Raw genomic sequence first — 17,152 nt, 5'->3', positions numbered from 1 at the left:
TCTCGTTACTCACAAACACATACCACAAGTAAATACACTAATTGCATACACTTAACAAGAGTTTAGAAATCCACTTGCCTCAATTAATTCACAATTCACTTCGAGACTTGAGTCTTCCCTTTTCGTTAATCTTCCAAATCGATGCAATCTATTCAAGTACATCACTACAATGAGATTATGAAACTAACAACACCCATTTTACTATGTTTCTAACATAAACCCATAAAACTCAACCAAATCTTTGATCATATTCCTAAATTTCAAGTCCAGGGTTTAGTCTCAATATGATATTTATATATCAAAATACATCAATTATTCAATTACCTATACCTATATATCAAAACTTGAATCAAAATAAAATTGTGAAACTAAAAAATTATAGTCATAACCATTTAACTTAAATACGAAATACTGCCTAAGGATTAAAACCAAGATCACCATTTAATTATCATAATTACTTAAAGATCATGTGGCCATCATTACGTAATGATTGGCCACTATGTTTTCCTTCCCAAGTCCAACCACAATTATAAATAGCTACAAAATTAATATTCAAATTCTCAACTCTCCTTCCTAAAATTCAAAATAATAATAATAAACTATTAATAATATAACCTTTCAGAATATAATAGTTCATTATATCAGGATTATCCCTCCGTCAAATCCCCCCCCCCCCCCCCCCTTCTCTAATTTTCTTCTCTAAGTTGACATTATTAAAGCCACCTACTGCTCCCCTCAAACTACTAACCAATAAAAATCACCCTAAGCGCTATTAGTAATGATGAGAAAATTCCAAGAAAGAATTAAAGTGCACCAACTTAAAACAGAAATTCTTACCTGAAGCACCAAAGATTCCTTTTGGAGATAGTGATTTTTGGAGCGTCAGCGTCTCCGGTAGGTTGATATTATTCATATTCTAATTTTTCATATATAGGGGCCAAGTGGTGTAGGGTATTAATAAGTTATGGACTTTATCCATTAACCAGCAATTGAATTAAAAAATTTATTTAATAAATACATGCTAATTAAATAATTGTACTTATCGAATAATTGAAAATTCTCATATCAACATCATCGACTAATAAGAAATTACTTGGGCCAACAATCAAGATTGGTAAAACGATAATTTTATAAAAATTCTAAAAATGACATTTCGGGTCATTACATAGAGAGCGTGGTTAGAGTTAATCAAAGAATATGACACGAGTATTCTTTACCATCCAGGTAAGACTAATATGGTTGTTGGTACCTTGAGCAGGTTGTCTATGGATAGTACCACCCATTTTGAGGAAGGTAAGAAAGAGTTAGAACAAAAGATGCATAGACTGACTCGATTATGAGTTCAACTAATGAGTCCCACAAAAGGAAGAACAGTGTTAACGAATGAGGATGAATCATCATTAGTGATTGAAGTAAAGAGCGAACAAGACAAAGACCCTATCTTTCTTGAATTAAAGGCAAAGATTCATAAGCAAAAAGTAATGGCTTTTGAACAAGGAGAAAATGGTGTATTGAGATATCGAGGTAGGTTGTGTGTATCAATGTTAGTTGATAGATTTACTTTAAATCTTCACCCAGAAGGGTATTGTGAGACTTGGTAAGAAGGGGGAACTCAGTCCCCAATATATGGGTCCTTACAAAATGTACAAGGAGATTGGCAATGTAGTTTAAGAGTTAGAGCTATCACCAGGGTTAGAGCAGTCCATTTGGTGTATTACATCTCCATATTGAAGAAGTGCATAGGAGATACTTTACCTTTAATACAAACTGAGGATATTAATATCAAGGATAACATAGATTATGAGGAGGTTCATATTCTAGATCGTCAGGTTTGCAAATTGAGGACTAAGGAAGTAGCATCAAGTCAAAAATATTGTGGAGAAATCAGTTTGTAGAGAAGCTAATTGAGAAGCTAAATAGGATAGGACAAGAGATACCCATATCTCTTCGAATCAGGAAAAGTTCTGAACTAATGTATTAATCCTTTTCTTGACATTTATATTAAGTTGGTATGTTGTGCTTATATTTTGCTTGTTGGGTGTTTGAGCTGAATGTTAGATGCTTAACCCTAATGCCTAGTAAGAGTAATCTCACTCGAAGTTGAATGTTCCCAAGGGGTAGATATTGTAACATTTCTCAAATCCAAATAGCTAGGAAGAAGCTTAGAAGACAAAATAGTCAGTTAGAAAGTGTAAGAAAATCTAGAAATTTCATGTTATGATCGATTTAAAACAGTCATAACTTCTAGTTCAAGATGATTTAAAGGTACTTCCAGATATGATTAATCATTCTAAGATCTTTTCAATGTCGTCAAGTTTTCACGATTTGAACTTCGTATGAGTAAGTTATGTCCTTTTGAAGTTGGACTGTTGGATAAAGGAAATGTCTAAATCCGAGAGTTTAACGGGTATTTTAGTCTTTTCACTATCTTATTGTTTTATTTATTTTTAGGATCTTAATATGAGTCAAGACTGAACTTACACAATTTTATAAAATTAGAATTTTAATGCTAGGGCTAAGGAGAAAGGAAAAGAAAAAACAGTGGCAATTTCATCAAGATCGATCAAGAAGGTTGGTGTTTTCGCTAAGGATTTGCTTCGATCAGGTATGTGCGGCTCTCATAATATTGAGATATTTCTCCCACGTGCCAAGCATATTATTTAAGTTTTGATTTTTTCTTTAAGTATTAGAATATTGATAATCTTGATGCCAACTTCTTGATTTCATATGTTATTCTTGAATTGCCTGAGTTGTGAAGTTTTCGATTTCATTACGTCGCATTATGGGGAAATTTTAGGTTAGGTTCTTAGATACATTTACTGGATATTTTTATATAAAAGATACTTAAGAAAAAGAACCAAGTTTGGGTAAATTAGGGAAGAAAAATGAAGAAGAAATTTCGACGAGCAAAACTCTGACATAAGAGTGTGTCGCGCAAATTGTTCCCAGAAATTAAAATTCTTTTACGCGTCACGGAGCTGACACGAGGTTTTCATCCTCAAAAGATGTTTCAGAACCAAAATTTAGATATGCCTCCGCATCACGGACCCACCTCCAAATCTTGATTTTTAGTGTTTTCTCATGTAAGCCATCTAAATCATTCTAAACAACATGAGATCCTTCCAAACACAAATCTTAATCTTTGAATTCACAATTTAATTCAAGGATCAGTTAAGATCAATTAAGAGTCAAGTCAAGAGCAGTTAAGATCAAAGTCAAAGAGAAGTCAAGAGTTAAGTCAAGGTAAGTTCTTAAAGTTTTTCGAAAGTCTTTAACAAATGTTTTTACTTGTTTTAAGACTTCAGTTTCAAAGTTAAGAAAAAAGTTCATATTTGAAGTTCATTTATTCAAAGAAGTATATATGGGGACTATGTATTCCCAAAGAGATGTAAAATATTTTCACATTTAAATAAAAATGAAAACTGAGATTTCGAAAGAGAATTCGGGCTAGTGTTCAGAATTGAGTAATCATTTTCAAAATAAGCAAGAGACTGCAATTTTCAAGACAGCCTTTGAGATATGTTATGAATCACTAATCCCAAATTAGAGTAAAAGTATTTTTTTTACATAAGAGCTAGTATATTTTGAAGGGGCAACTTTCACATATAGCAAACAAAAAACTCATATTTGTATGCTATAGCAAACTTTGCATAATTGCGCTCCATAGCAAACATAAAACTGTATAATTTGCTATACATATACAATTGAAGCGAATTGTATAAAATGAAGTGTATAAAACGAGAAAGAAAACGAGACTTGGGCAGAGAATTGTCTAAAACGAAGTGTATAAGATGAATTGTATGTGTAATTATAAGTGTATATAACGATTATATGCAATTTGAATTTGTATAAAATGAGGAAGAGAGAAAGATAAAAGAGATTTTGGAAGGAAATATACAATTGAATCGAATTGTATAAAACGAAAAAGAGAGAAACTATATACAATTTAAATTTGTATAAAACAAGAAAGAGAGAAAGGCAAAAGCTAACAAAAAAATATATGTATTTATACAATTTCTCTCGCTTTATACAAACACAAACACATTTTATACATTTGTGTTTATATAAGGATATATAATTATTTAAGAAAAACAGAATTTGGAGAGAGATTTTAGGAAAAATTGAAAGAAATTGGAAGAGTAAAAATAGCTAACAGATTTGTATTAAGATAGAGGGTGGGCCACAACCAATTAAAACTAATTGATTTGGAAGAAATTTTAGGGATAACTAAAGAAAATAGTAGGGAAAAGATAGGGAATATATTTGAATAAAAATAATCTTCCGTAGTGGGTCCAAACCAAATGACAAAATTTGTGCAAATTTGCTACGGGGTACAAATGTTTCAAACAGTAGCTATAAGATTTAATTTAATTTAAATGTTTGGTATTATCTAAAGATTTCCCTATTTTGAAAGTAGTATTGAGCAGCGATATGGCGGAGAGTTCAAATACCCAACCCCATAAACCATGTAACCACCATGGGTAGAAAAGGGTCATATGAACCTTTTTCACAATATACTAGTGGATCCTTTAGTCAATTTACGGTCTTATACCTTTGGCCGGGTATAGGACGTGTTGAAAGCGTGAGGTAAAGTGTTGTATCATCACTATAGCTCTTAAGTGATGGTTGTCGATTAGAGAAACTCCCACAACAGTAATTGCATGGTTTCTCAAGGGTTCTGTTAAGTATGAATAGGGATATGTGACTTCATTCATGCATTGCACAAGTACACTTTGAGTGGAAGCATGGTATGTCTTTTATTATGATTATGAATTAACATCAGTTTATTTTGTATTTTTACATACATCTCAAAGTTCTTTTGTATCTTTGCATACATACATAGTTTACAACATGTTTTTAAATAGCTTTTCTTTATCATGAACTTGCTTTTAAATTGCGTAATATTAAAAAAAATTTAGTTAAGTATTCATGAGTTAAGATGAGACACAGTAATTATTTCTTTCAGAATCACCTTCAATCCTATGTTGTTTAGCATTCCAGCTCGCATACTTATACATTCAATGTACCGATGCCAATTGGACCTCATCGTATTATGATGCAGACGCAGGTAACTAGGATCGACCTTCTGACACATGTTGATCCAGTGAGCAATTCAAAAACTGTTTGTGAGCCTCCTTGCATTCCGGAGGATCCATTTTTATTGTTTGCTAGCTTAGTTCATTATGATATGTGGGGTATGTCCCAACATTTGTCTCAGTTAGTAGAGGCAGTCAGTCAAATGTTAGTTCATTCATCATTTTTGTTATTGACTTATATTCATATTTGAGTTGCCATTTTCTCAAAGTAAATTTTTTTTTAAAAAAAATTGATTTTAGTTCTAAATAGTTGAGTTAGTTAGAATTTGAATTCCCTTCGTAATGGTATAAGTCTTCCGTTGTGTAAGTAAGTCAGGTCAAGAGTCCGTCAAGGCCAGCAATGGTCATAGAGTGCCAATTCTGCCCAAGATATAGGATCGAGGTAATAAATGAAATTGCTTTATGAACTTTTAAATCATTCAAGAGTTTTCATATAACATCCATCTTCTAGTTAGATATGATAAATATTCACAATACATATTCAAGTATTTCATCTATTGTCAAACTGAAATAAGTCAAATTGCATCCACCACTAGAAATTATATCTCCATTTAATTATGTTAGAGCTTTTATGAAGACCCTTTATGCCCCATGATACTAACCGTACTTTATATCTTATGGTTATACTTTCGTACAGGGATTCATTTGTACCCACTGACATATATTTTTATCTATGAACTATAAATTCAAAAACATCACTTTTTTAAGTGAAACAAAATATACTTGAATAGTGCATTTTATTTGGTCAATCCTTTATCTACCCACATTATATGACAGATTTGAATTCAAGATACTTGTCATTTATAGCATTGAGTGCTACTTAATATCAAAGATATAGTCGATCGTCATTTTTATTCGATTCCATATGATATAAATTATCAAGATCTCTTCATTTTTCATCATTTTCAGGTACCTGAATCTTTATCAAAGTTTTATGAAATATTATGTCATAGTGTTTTTTAAAAGCATTTACCTCATTGTCATGATCATTTTGATAATTTCCTCCTCTCCTTTATTAAGGAGTCTTACATTTGGAATCGATTAGTCTATCACGCTTCTAGCGTGAGCATTTGCAGCTTCATTAAAGTATCGGGTCAGCAAATACATCTGGCATATTAGTTGCAACATTTAGTAAATGAATTATCTCTTGAAATTCATGTACACCTTTTTCTTAACAATGATCTAGATAATTCACCCCACACATAGTTTTTAACTATTAAATATATCTCCCCCTAATGTTAGGAATTCTAACATTTACCCCAAATCTCAATTGGGGATCCATCTTTGTGTGTGGTGGAGCAATAACATCATATGTGTACACGTCAAATTTTTTAGATGGAAATTATTTGGTTTTCGACCCTGAACCAATTCTAATGAGAGAACCTTGTTGACTTGATACATGCATGTAAAATAATTTCATCTCGTACCAAATTTTATTTGAGAGATTTGTTCCCATAATCAATGGTGTAGCTATAATTGGAGGCATACAATTTTCGCTAAACAAACCAGCATTACCAACATGATTTTATAGTTTGGAATTGTGATCTTAATTTAGTTATTCATGCAAACAACTTTACAAAAATCAATTTGTAAGTTGATACAAATGCACATGTGATCATACCATAGATGCATCTATTAAATCATAATAGTAAGCGATTCACATGACAGGTGAACGCACTCATGTTCACCTTTTTGTATATTCCAAATAACTTTAGGGGATACAATCTCAACCTTAGCTGGTACATTGATCATTTTATCATAAGAACAAGCAACAGAAGAGATTTCTTGAAGAATATTTTATTTCTTCAAACATATAGTCACGTGAATTCTCAAATTCTTTTGAATCACATTTGAACTGTAATGGCTAACCGGTAACACCAACTGATATTACTCTCGTAAAATTTTGATTTACTTTTGCTTGTGATTCGTTCATCATGTCATATTTTTATACGACAAACAAGAGAACGACGGGTAACTTTTTTCGTAAATATTCATAACCCCCTTTGATTATAATAAACTGAAGATACTTAATATTTCAATAATTACAGTCTCAATATAATCATATTTTTTTAATTTCTCAATAATTCAAAAAGCTTCTTTTGAGACTTACTACAATCTCAACATTATGAACAATTTCATTCTTACGGATAGTAAAAAATTACCCCTTTTGGGTCTCTCAATTAATTTTGTGTAGCACCACAAATTTCAAAACACCATTCTTATGGTGACCATCTCCTTCAATGAGAAAAATATCATTATTTTAATGGTTAAAATTATCACATGCAAAACTTATCTCTTGAAATGCAATGACAAATTTGTCTTGCCACACAATAATGTTTATTTTGGTCATGGACACAACTTTTATAAGAAAAAATTATTTCTCTCTTTTGTCCTTATTTTATAAGAAAATATACCACAATATTTTTATAGTACTCAAAGTATTGACCAAAATGACCATTTATTTCAAAAAAAAAAATCGATCTCTCAAGCCTCACGTTCATCCAACAATACATGAACATGTTTTTATCTATATGAACAGTAGTCACATTTTCATCAAAAAATGGACCATAATCATTGTACATGGTCCACAAGTTTTTTTTATTAGAAAATCATTGTCATGCTTTGACATTATCAAATTTATGTAACTCACCTCAATATCACTTTAAGAGGTTAAATGAACCAATTGTACTACCACTTTGTATTCTTTTATTTTGATGAAGGATTTACAAAACTTTTCAAATTAGGTTGCACCAATAACAATGTGCACAATAACTTCGCATACCACTTTGATAGATAAAAGTTATCTTTAACAATTATCTTCACATTTCAAGGACCATCTTAAGAAATAATGTGCCCAATAACCTTTTATACCACTTTAATGGACAAAATTAACTTCACATTTGAAGGAATATCTTAAGAACCGATAATGTTCTTCCTTTCAATTACCACAATAATGATCATTGACATTTTACCACACCCATATTTATACATTCAACTACTTATCATTTTTCACACATATTATGCACTGCTACCACATTCACATAAGAGAATGGAGCAAATTTATTGGGTAGAAGATTTCATGACTTTTAGTGAAAAGTACATTATTTTATGTTAGTCATCATCATATCATCACTATAGTGCATTAGGACTTAAACTCAATATCTTACTCATATAAATATCTTTAATCATAAATCAATGAGAGTGGAACCCAACTTTTTACTATCATGGTGCATTCAAACTTTAACTCGATTGTCTTACCTAGTCAATGCAATGAAACTTAAATTCCCCATCTTACACTCAATCAATGTCACAATAGGCCAAGTGTACTTGAACTCGCCTTCAAACCTTTAAAGTGTTACCACTTTGTTATATTATACATAAGTAAATTAATTCTTAACAAGACATGAAATATAGTCATACCGCTCCAATTCATGTTTCATGAAAAGACACAAAAACTAGCTCATCCACCATTAGATTCAAAAATATCCAATTGTTAGATTAAAAAGAAAAACAAATAAAAATGCATAAAACTTAAACTTACCCAATTATGTCATAAAAATTGGAATGACTAATGTAGAAACCATTAAGTCTCAAATATTATAAAAATGTAAATACGATGAATTTAAATTATGGATGCGAACCACTTAGATTCTGGATCATCTATAGATAATATGTAAATAAGTAAATACATATTTTATCACATAAGTTACTTAAGTAATATAATATTACATATTTTCTTGCTCAAGAAACAAACCGGTATTATATTACATATTTTGTTGCTCAAGAAACATACCGGTATATCACCATATAAACATCCAACCACTTCGAAAACATAATTGCTCCATTCGTGGATATCCCCTAATTAAATTGTGATAGCAACATTGTAAGAGAATCGTGTTGATTGTTAGGATCGAATTCACGCACACACACACTAGATGAATGAAGAACACAATAAAGAACACAAGAACTTTCAAGAGAAAGAGAAAGAGAAAGAGAAAGAGATGAGAAATCTACAGAGAGAGAGAGAGAGAAAACCAATTATTTCGTGGTAACACCCCGTGAGTAAACTTCCACGGCGGTGAGGTATATTTATATTAATAAATCAGAGTATTTTTGGTTACAGAGAATAAATAGAGAATAAATAGGAAAACCTAAAATAAAGAATAAATAGGAAAGCCTAAAATTAATCAGGCTCCACTACCTAACAATTCTCCCACTTGGAGACTGACTCAGTCATCCAAAAAATACATTCTCAGAAAAAAATATCTTCATCATCAACATCTTTACCGCACCGCAACATCTGTAGCAACAACTACAGAAGATCAATCGAGGTTTTACATAATCTCAGTTTCCCAACATCAACACATTTCGTCAACATGTCTGTCGGGTTCTTTGCACCCACTATCTTCTCCAAGCACATATCACCATCCTCCACTACTCTGCAAGTGAAATGTTATCGCCTTCTGATGTGCTTTGTCTTCGAATGATAGATTGGATTTTTCACCAACAGTATGGCACTCTGGCTATCTGAGTAAAGAATCTTCTCGCTTTGCTTCTTGCCCAATTCCTCAAGATAATCTGCCAGCCATATCATCTCTTTCCCAGCTTCAGCTCTTGCCACATACTCAGCTTCAGTAGATGAAAGAGAAACACACTTCTGAAGCCTGGACATCCAACTCACTATTGTTCCACCTATGGTGTAAATGTACCCGGGTGTACTTTTGCTCGAGTCAACATCCCCACCAAGATCAGCATCCACAAAAACCTGTAGAGTAACCTTGCCTTTGCCAAAACAAAGTGAAGTACTGGATGTACCTCTCAGATATCTCAGAAGCCACTTCACAGCTTCCCAATGCTCTTTCCCAGGGCTCGCCATGTACCTGCTAACAACTCCCACTGCATGTGCTATATCAGGTCTAGTGCAGACCATAACATATATCAAACTACAAACTGCTGAAGCATATGGAACAAGTGTCATGTGATCACGCTCCTTGGCAGTCTTGGGTGACTGCTCCTTTGACAATTTAAAGTGATTTGCCAATGGACTAGTCTTGGGTTTAGCATCATTAACCCTGAATCTGCTCAGCACCTTCTCAATGTATAACTCCTGAGATAGGTTTAAAGTGCCAGTAGATCTATCCCGAGAAATATTCATTCCCAAAATCTGTTTTGCTGGACCCAAATCTTTCATCTCAAATGCTGCAGACAACCTTGTCTTCAGATTGTTAATCTCCCTCATACTAGATCCTACAATCAACATATCATCCATATACAAGAGTAGAAAGACATATGAATCAGTGTATTTCTTTAAATAACAACAAGGATCCTTTTCAGCTTTGCAGAATCCACTCTTTGTCATGAAGGAGTCAAACTTCTTGTACCACTGCCTTGGTGCTTGCTTTAGTCCATACAAGCTCCTGGTGAGCTTGCACACCATGTGTTCCTTGCCTGGAACCACAAATCCTTATGGTTGCTGCATATAGATCTCTTTGTCCAGATCTCCATGTAAAAATGTTGTTTTTACATCCATTTGCTCTACATGCAAATTCTCCGATGCAACAAAACTCAACAGAATTCGAATAGAGGTTAACTTCACAATAGATGAGAATATTTCAGCATAATCAATACATTTCCTTTGTGAATATCCTTTAACCACTAAACGATCCTTAAACCTTCTTTTGCCATCTGGTTAAGTCTTGATTCTGAACACCCACTTGTTCAGCAAAACTCTCTTCCTTGCAGGTAGCTCAGTCAACACCCATGTGTCGTTCTTCTCAAGTGACCTCATCTCATCATCCATGGCTTGCTCCCACTTGATCAAATCCTCCACCTGTAGGGACTCATCAAAAGACTATGGTTCTCCTTCATCAGTCAGCAATAGATAGTGTAATAAAGGTGAATACCTATCTGGTGCCCTGATGGATCTGGATGATTTCATTAACACCTGCTCAGGTGTAACTTGCTCCACTTCAGATTCTTCAGTAGGAGTTGGTTGAGTATCTGCTTCGACATCTCTGAGGTTACTCTTCTCCAACTCAACCTTAACTCTCACTTGCTTTGTAATCTCTAGAACCTTCTGCTCTTTGTCCTTGTAAAGGACAGACTCATCAAATGTCACGTCACAATGTCTCAGAATCTTTCTGTTCTTGTCATCCCAAAACCTGTAACCAAACAGATCAGAACCATAGCCTATGAAGTAACACTTCACAGACTTGGCATCAAACTTGTCTCTCTTTTCTGGATCAACATGAACATAAGCAGTGCAACCAAAAGTCCTCAAGTGTGAGTACTTGAGTTCTTTTCCTGTCCACACCTCCTCTGAAATCTTGAACCCTAAAGGAACTGATAGTCCCCTGTTGATCAAGTATGCAGTTGTGCTCACAGCATCCGCCCAAAGTGTTTTGGGCAGCCCACAGTGTATCCTCATACTCCTTGCATGCTCATTCAATGTTCTGTTCATCCTCTCAGCAATTTCATTCTGTCTTCACTTACCAAACACTGTTCTTATCAATCTGATTCCCTCAGCTAAACAGTATGCCTTGAACTCTAATTTGTCATACTCCTCCATTGTCAGACCTTAGGCATTTGACTTTCAAACCGGCCTGATTCTCAACTTCAGCTTTCCACTTCTTGAAAGTTTCAAACACATCTGACTTATGCTTCAAGAAGTAAACTCATACCTTCCTGCTAAAATCATCAATAAAGGTAACATAGAATATGGATCCTCCAAGTGATGATACTGGAGATGGTCCCCAAACATCTGTACGGACCATTTCCAACAACACTTTCTTTGGCTCTCTAGGAATCTTTGTGAAGCTTACTCTTTTTTGTTTGCCCATAACACAACTCTCGCAAAGACCCATATCAATAGACTTCAGACCCTCTAATGCTCCTTTTGCGACCAACATCTTCATTCCTTTAGTACTCATGTGTCCAAGTCTGTTGTGCCACACACATGAACCGAAAGCACCTTCAGCAACAGCGGCCATGTTTATACGCCCTGCAGTTGTGTACAAGGTTCCAGATTTGGTGTCATAAGCTACTACCGCAGCACCTTTCACGATCTTCCACGAACCTTTCCCAAATACTACTGCATATCCCGTGCTATCCAACTGACCAACAGAGATCATATTTTTCTTGATCCCTGGAATATATCTGACATCCTCCAATGTCTACTAGTTTCCCGAGGTGGTCTCTATGTAAAAATCCCCCCTTCCTTCAATCTCTAAGGTTTTATTGTCAGCAAGATATTTTCCAAAATTTCCAGATTTGAAATTTTGAAATAACTCCTTGCTTGGAGACGAATGGAAAGATGCACAAGAATCCAAAATCCATGATCTAACCGGGTTGTTCACACTAAGGATTAGTGCATCCCCAATGTCCTCTACTGAATTTACAGAATCATTGTAATCTCCAAATTTCTGATTCTGTTTCTTCTTTGGCTTTGTACAGTTCGTCCGAAAGTGCCTTTTTTCTCCACAGTTCTAACAAGTCACGTTTGATATGTTCAGGGATTTTCCTCGATTCTTTGATTTTGATCGACCATGTTGATTTTGGCCTTTCGTTTTACTTCTCCCCCTTCGATCAACGCTGAGAGCACTGCCCGATCAATCTCCCATTTCTTGTTTGCGTATACTTTCGCTAAGAACAACATCAAAGATTTCATCAAACTTCAGTTTCTTAGATCCACGGGAACTGCTAATCGCAGCTACAACAATATTCCAAGACTCGGGCAGAGATGACATCAAAATCAACGCCTTAATTTTATCTTCGAAATTAATATCCACAGATATGAATTGACTCACAATCATATTGAACTCGTTTATATGATCAGAAACGGATCCAGTTTCAGACATCTGTATATTGAACAATTGACGCATCAAATATACCTTGTTCATAGCCGATGGTTTTTCATACATGTTTGACAGTGCCTTCAACCGACCGGACATAGTCTTCTCCTTCACGATGTTGAACGCCACGTTTCTAGACAAAGTAAATCGGATCAACCCTAGAGCCTGGCGATCCTTGAGTTTCCACTTCTCCTCCATCATGGATTCCGGCTTCACCCCGGTCAACGGTTAGTGAAGATCTTTCTGGTACAGATAATCTTCGATCTGCATCTTCCACAAACTGAAATCGGATCCATCAAACTTCTCAATTCCAAGCTTCGAACTATCCATATTCTGTGATCGTGTTGAATCTCCTTAGATTTGATACCAATTGTTAGGATCGAATTCACGCACACACACTAGATGAATGAAGAACACAAGAACTTTCAAGAAAAAGAGATGAGAAATCTAGAGAGAGAGAGAGAGAGAGAGAGAGAAAACCCAATATTTCGTGGTAACACCCCGTGAGTAAACTTCCACGGCGGTGAGGTATATTTATATTAATAAATTAGAGTATTTTTGGTTACAGAGAATAAATAGAGAATAAATAGGAAAGCCTAAAATTAATCAGGCTCCACTACCTAACATTGATAACGTACTGTAAAACTAAAGCAAAATAAGATAAGAAATATTAAAATGAAGATAAGGCGAATAAAGAAACAAAATATGAGAGCATTTCTTATATTTCAAAGTATTCACCAAATCTTCAAGTATACCATATGAACCTTATGCCTCAATTGTAGTATAACATAAAGGCATACAAAATGTTAGTAATAAACAAGACGTTAACATAAATATAATGGAGGACGTTATGAAAATGAAAGGTTACAAGAATAATATAATGGTTATAAAATTGGAAGTTATGGTTATTTTCATAACGAAGGAAAGTAATGGAGATAATAGGTGAGAGTAATTTCTTGGTGTAGTGGACATCCACAATATAATATTTTTCAACACATATATTATTTTTAAAATATTGTAATAAATTAATATCATCAACAACTTTAAACATATTAAAAAATAGTTGACTCTCACAAATTCAATATATATCACATAAACTAGTGGGACAGAGGAAGTAGCATATATACAAATTACATTTTAAAAAAAATCCAACAAATCATAACAATTAACAAATTAAAATATTTAAAAAGCATATAAACAATTTGGCTGGCTCTTGAAGTATACTTAAATTGGGATAGGGTAGTAATGCTTATTATTTTTTTTAAAATTAAATCATAATAATTAACAACTCCAATAAACGTTTGGATCCAATCACCAAATTTCATTTATATCACATAAATTTAAGATATTAAAAATAATAGATATTGGTTCTTTACTAGCAAGGGCGCTCCTATATCTAGTAGTACGCTAAAAGTAGGTATCTATCTATCTACTAGTATCAAATAACTAAAACGTGAGTAAATAAAGGGGTAATTTAGACAAATCCAATACATCCATGCCACATGTTTAAATTTATACATTATTTTATTTAACCTTAATTAATTTATATGTGTTTTAATTCATTAAATCACATGATAATAAATTTTAATTATTTTAATGTAAACACCCGGCACAGATAAGTTTTTTCCTATATAAAGTCATCAACTACTTAAATAAGTGAGACTTTGGTGGTACAAATTTAATAGTTGCTTGGTCATTTAATTAATTGGGGGATTAAGATTATTTTATCATTTTAAAGAATAGAGTAAACAAGTTTTCTTCTCTATAAATACATTACATTGGCTAAATGATAAGTACATACCAAATAAAAATACAGAGCATAGAATAAAAAATGGTGGCTGAGAAATGGGAGGAACTTAGTAAGAAAAACAAATGGGAAGGGCTATTAAATCCATTGGATGTTGATCTTCGTAAAGACATAATTCAATATGGAGAATTAGCTCACGTAACTTATGACACTTTCATTACAGAAAAAGCATCAAAAAATGCAGGAGCTAGTAGATACTCGATAATTTTTTTTTCTCTAAAGTTGGCCTTGATCCATTGAAGTATCGCGCAACCAAATATTTCTATGGTACCTCATGTATTCCACTTCCTAATGCTTTCATTACAAAATCATTGTTAAGGGAAGCATGGGGTAAGGAATCAAATTTTATTGGATATGTTGTTGTGGCTACAGATGAGGGTAAAGTTTCACTAGGAAGGAGGGATATTGTCATTGCTTGGAGAGGAACAATTCAGACTCTGGAGTGGGTTAATGACCTTCAATTTTTACTAATTCCAGGACCACAAGTATTTGGTAAAGGAGGTTTAGCCCAACCGTTGGTGCATCATGGCTTCTACAACATTTATACATCAGAAAGTGTGCGATCAAAGTTTAATCAAGCAAGTGCTAGAGACCAGGTACATATTAAATATTTTGACAATTGAAGCGTATGATCATCCGTTAAATTAGGTTTAGGCCTAACTCACACCTCAAAAGTTATCTTAAAGGAGGAGAATCACTCAAGCTTTATAAGGAGTTCACTCATCTCATTTAATTACTGATATGAGACTTTTGTCATTCTTTAACACGCCACCTCACACCCAGTGCTTAGTATCTGGTGCGTAGACAATATTGATTTTTGGGGCTCCAACATCGGGTGAGACGGGTCCTGCTTTGATAGCATGTTAAATTAGGTCTTAGGCCTAATTCACACCCCAAAAGCTAGCTCGAAGAGAGAAGGATCGTCCAAGTTATAAGGAGTCCACCCATCTCATTAACCACCAATGTGAGACTTTTTGCTTTAACATCATCTCACTACAAATTAATAAAAATATTCATGTTTTCATGTCCTTAAAGAAGTGAAAAGATTGGTTGAGGAATACAAGGACGACGAGGTGAGTATAACAGTGGCTGGACATAGCCTAGGTGCATCACTTGCAACTCTGCATGCAGTAGACATAGCTTACAACGGAATCAACAAACAAGCAGTGGGAAGGAATTTCCGGTGACAGCTTTTGTATTTGCAAGTCCTAAAGTTGGAGATCAATTTTGTTAACACATTTAACAAATTGAAACACCTTCACATCATGTGAATTCATAATTTATTAGATATTGTACCAAAATACCCACCCATTGGGTATTTCAATGTTGGAAAGGAAATAATAATTGACACCACAAAATCCCCTTATTTGAAATTGAATCCTGGGGACCAAAACACTAGGCATAGCTTGTAAGGTTACTTGCACGGAATTGATGGTACTCAAGGAATTGGACCTTTACATGGTTTTAAACTAGAGGTTAATCGTGATCTTGCACTTGTGAACAAGAGATGGGACATCTTAAAAGCTGAATATCTGGTACCTGGAGCTTGGTGGGTCGAGAAGCACAATGGGATGGTTAAACAACAAGATGGAAAATGGATTCTCAAGGATTATGAGGAGTATGAGTTTTGAGAAGTTATGCCGTTTTAATTTATTTCTTTTCATGTAATGTTTGAATAAATAATTTTCCATGAGCTTGAGAAATATATATATATATATATATATGTGTGTGTGTGTGTGTGTATATATATATATATATATCAAATCAATTGTAATGGTGTGTTTTAGGAGATGAATAAAATTGTTTTTTTTTTGGTAATGAAATGTGAAATATTACCATACCAAACAAATATTACACCTTAAAGAGCCTCTAGTGTTTTGAGTCACCTTCTATCGGGGATTTCCTCTAATTTTATAAATTGAGAGATTTCCTCTAATTTTAAATATAGAATTCATGGACTTCTTTTTCAATTACTAAATTTAGTATTCTAAGTGTACTTTATTGTCATTGAGTGCTTTCCTAAACCGGGCTATCGCCCTATCTAAGCAGCCTTCCCCACCATTCCACTCGAGCTTTGACACCAGAGTTTTTGGTATCTATACTCTGATGATTGAGATCATTTTACCGTGGGAGGTCATATTCCAAATCAAACCTCGAATACTAGCGGGGAATAATTTCCTTAAGGGGACACTGTGAATTCGATGGACTTGATCTTTTTCCTACTAAAAATTTTCCAGATTCTGGTATGTGTTTTACAAATATTAGATTTGTGAATTAATTTCAGTTCTTCTATTCTTTTGTTCTTCACTAAGGTTCATTAAACTTGGTAACTTCGTGTTCCTGCAAAGTTTGTTGGAATCAGCAAGATACTTTAGACACATATTAACAACAATTCTTCT

At 33.8% G+C, this 17,152-nt stretch overlaps 2 pseudogenes; both read left to right on the top strand.

The window, feature by feature from the left end:
* The first annotated feature begins 14,756 nt into the window (after window positions 1-14,756).
* On the top strand, window positions 14,757-15,768 carry LOC109118718 (phospholipase A1-II 7-like; annotated as a pseudogene).
* LOC101257343 (phospholipase A1-IIgamma-like) lies at window positions 15,767-16,384 on the top strand (annotated as a pseudogene).
* The last annotated feature ends 768 nt before the right edge of the window (window positions 16,385-17,152 follow it).

Source organism: Solanum lycopersicum, chromosome 12 (assembly GCF_036512215.1).
Source record: "Solanum lycopersicum chromosome 12, SLM_r2.1".
NCBI lineage: Eukaryota > Viridiplantae > Streptophyta > Magnoliopsida > Solanales > Solanaceae > Solanum > Solanum lycopersicum.
Note: the sequence above shows the minus strand (reverse complement) of the source record. Positions and strands in the feature narration are given on the sequence as shown.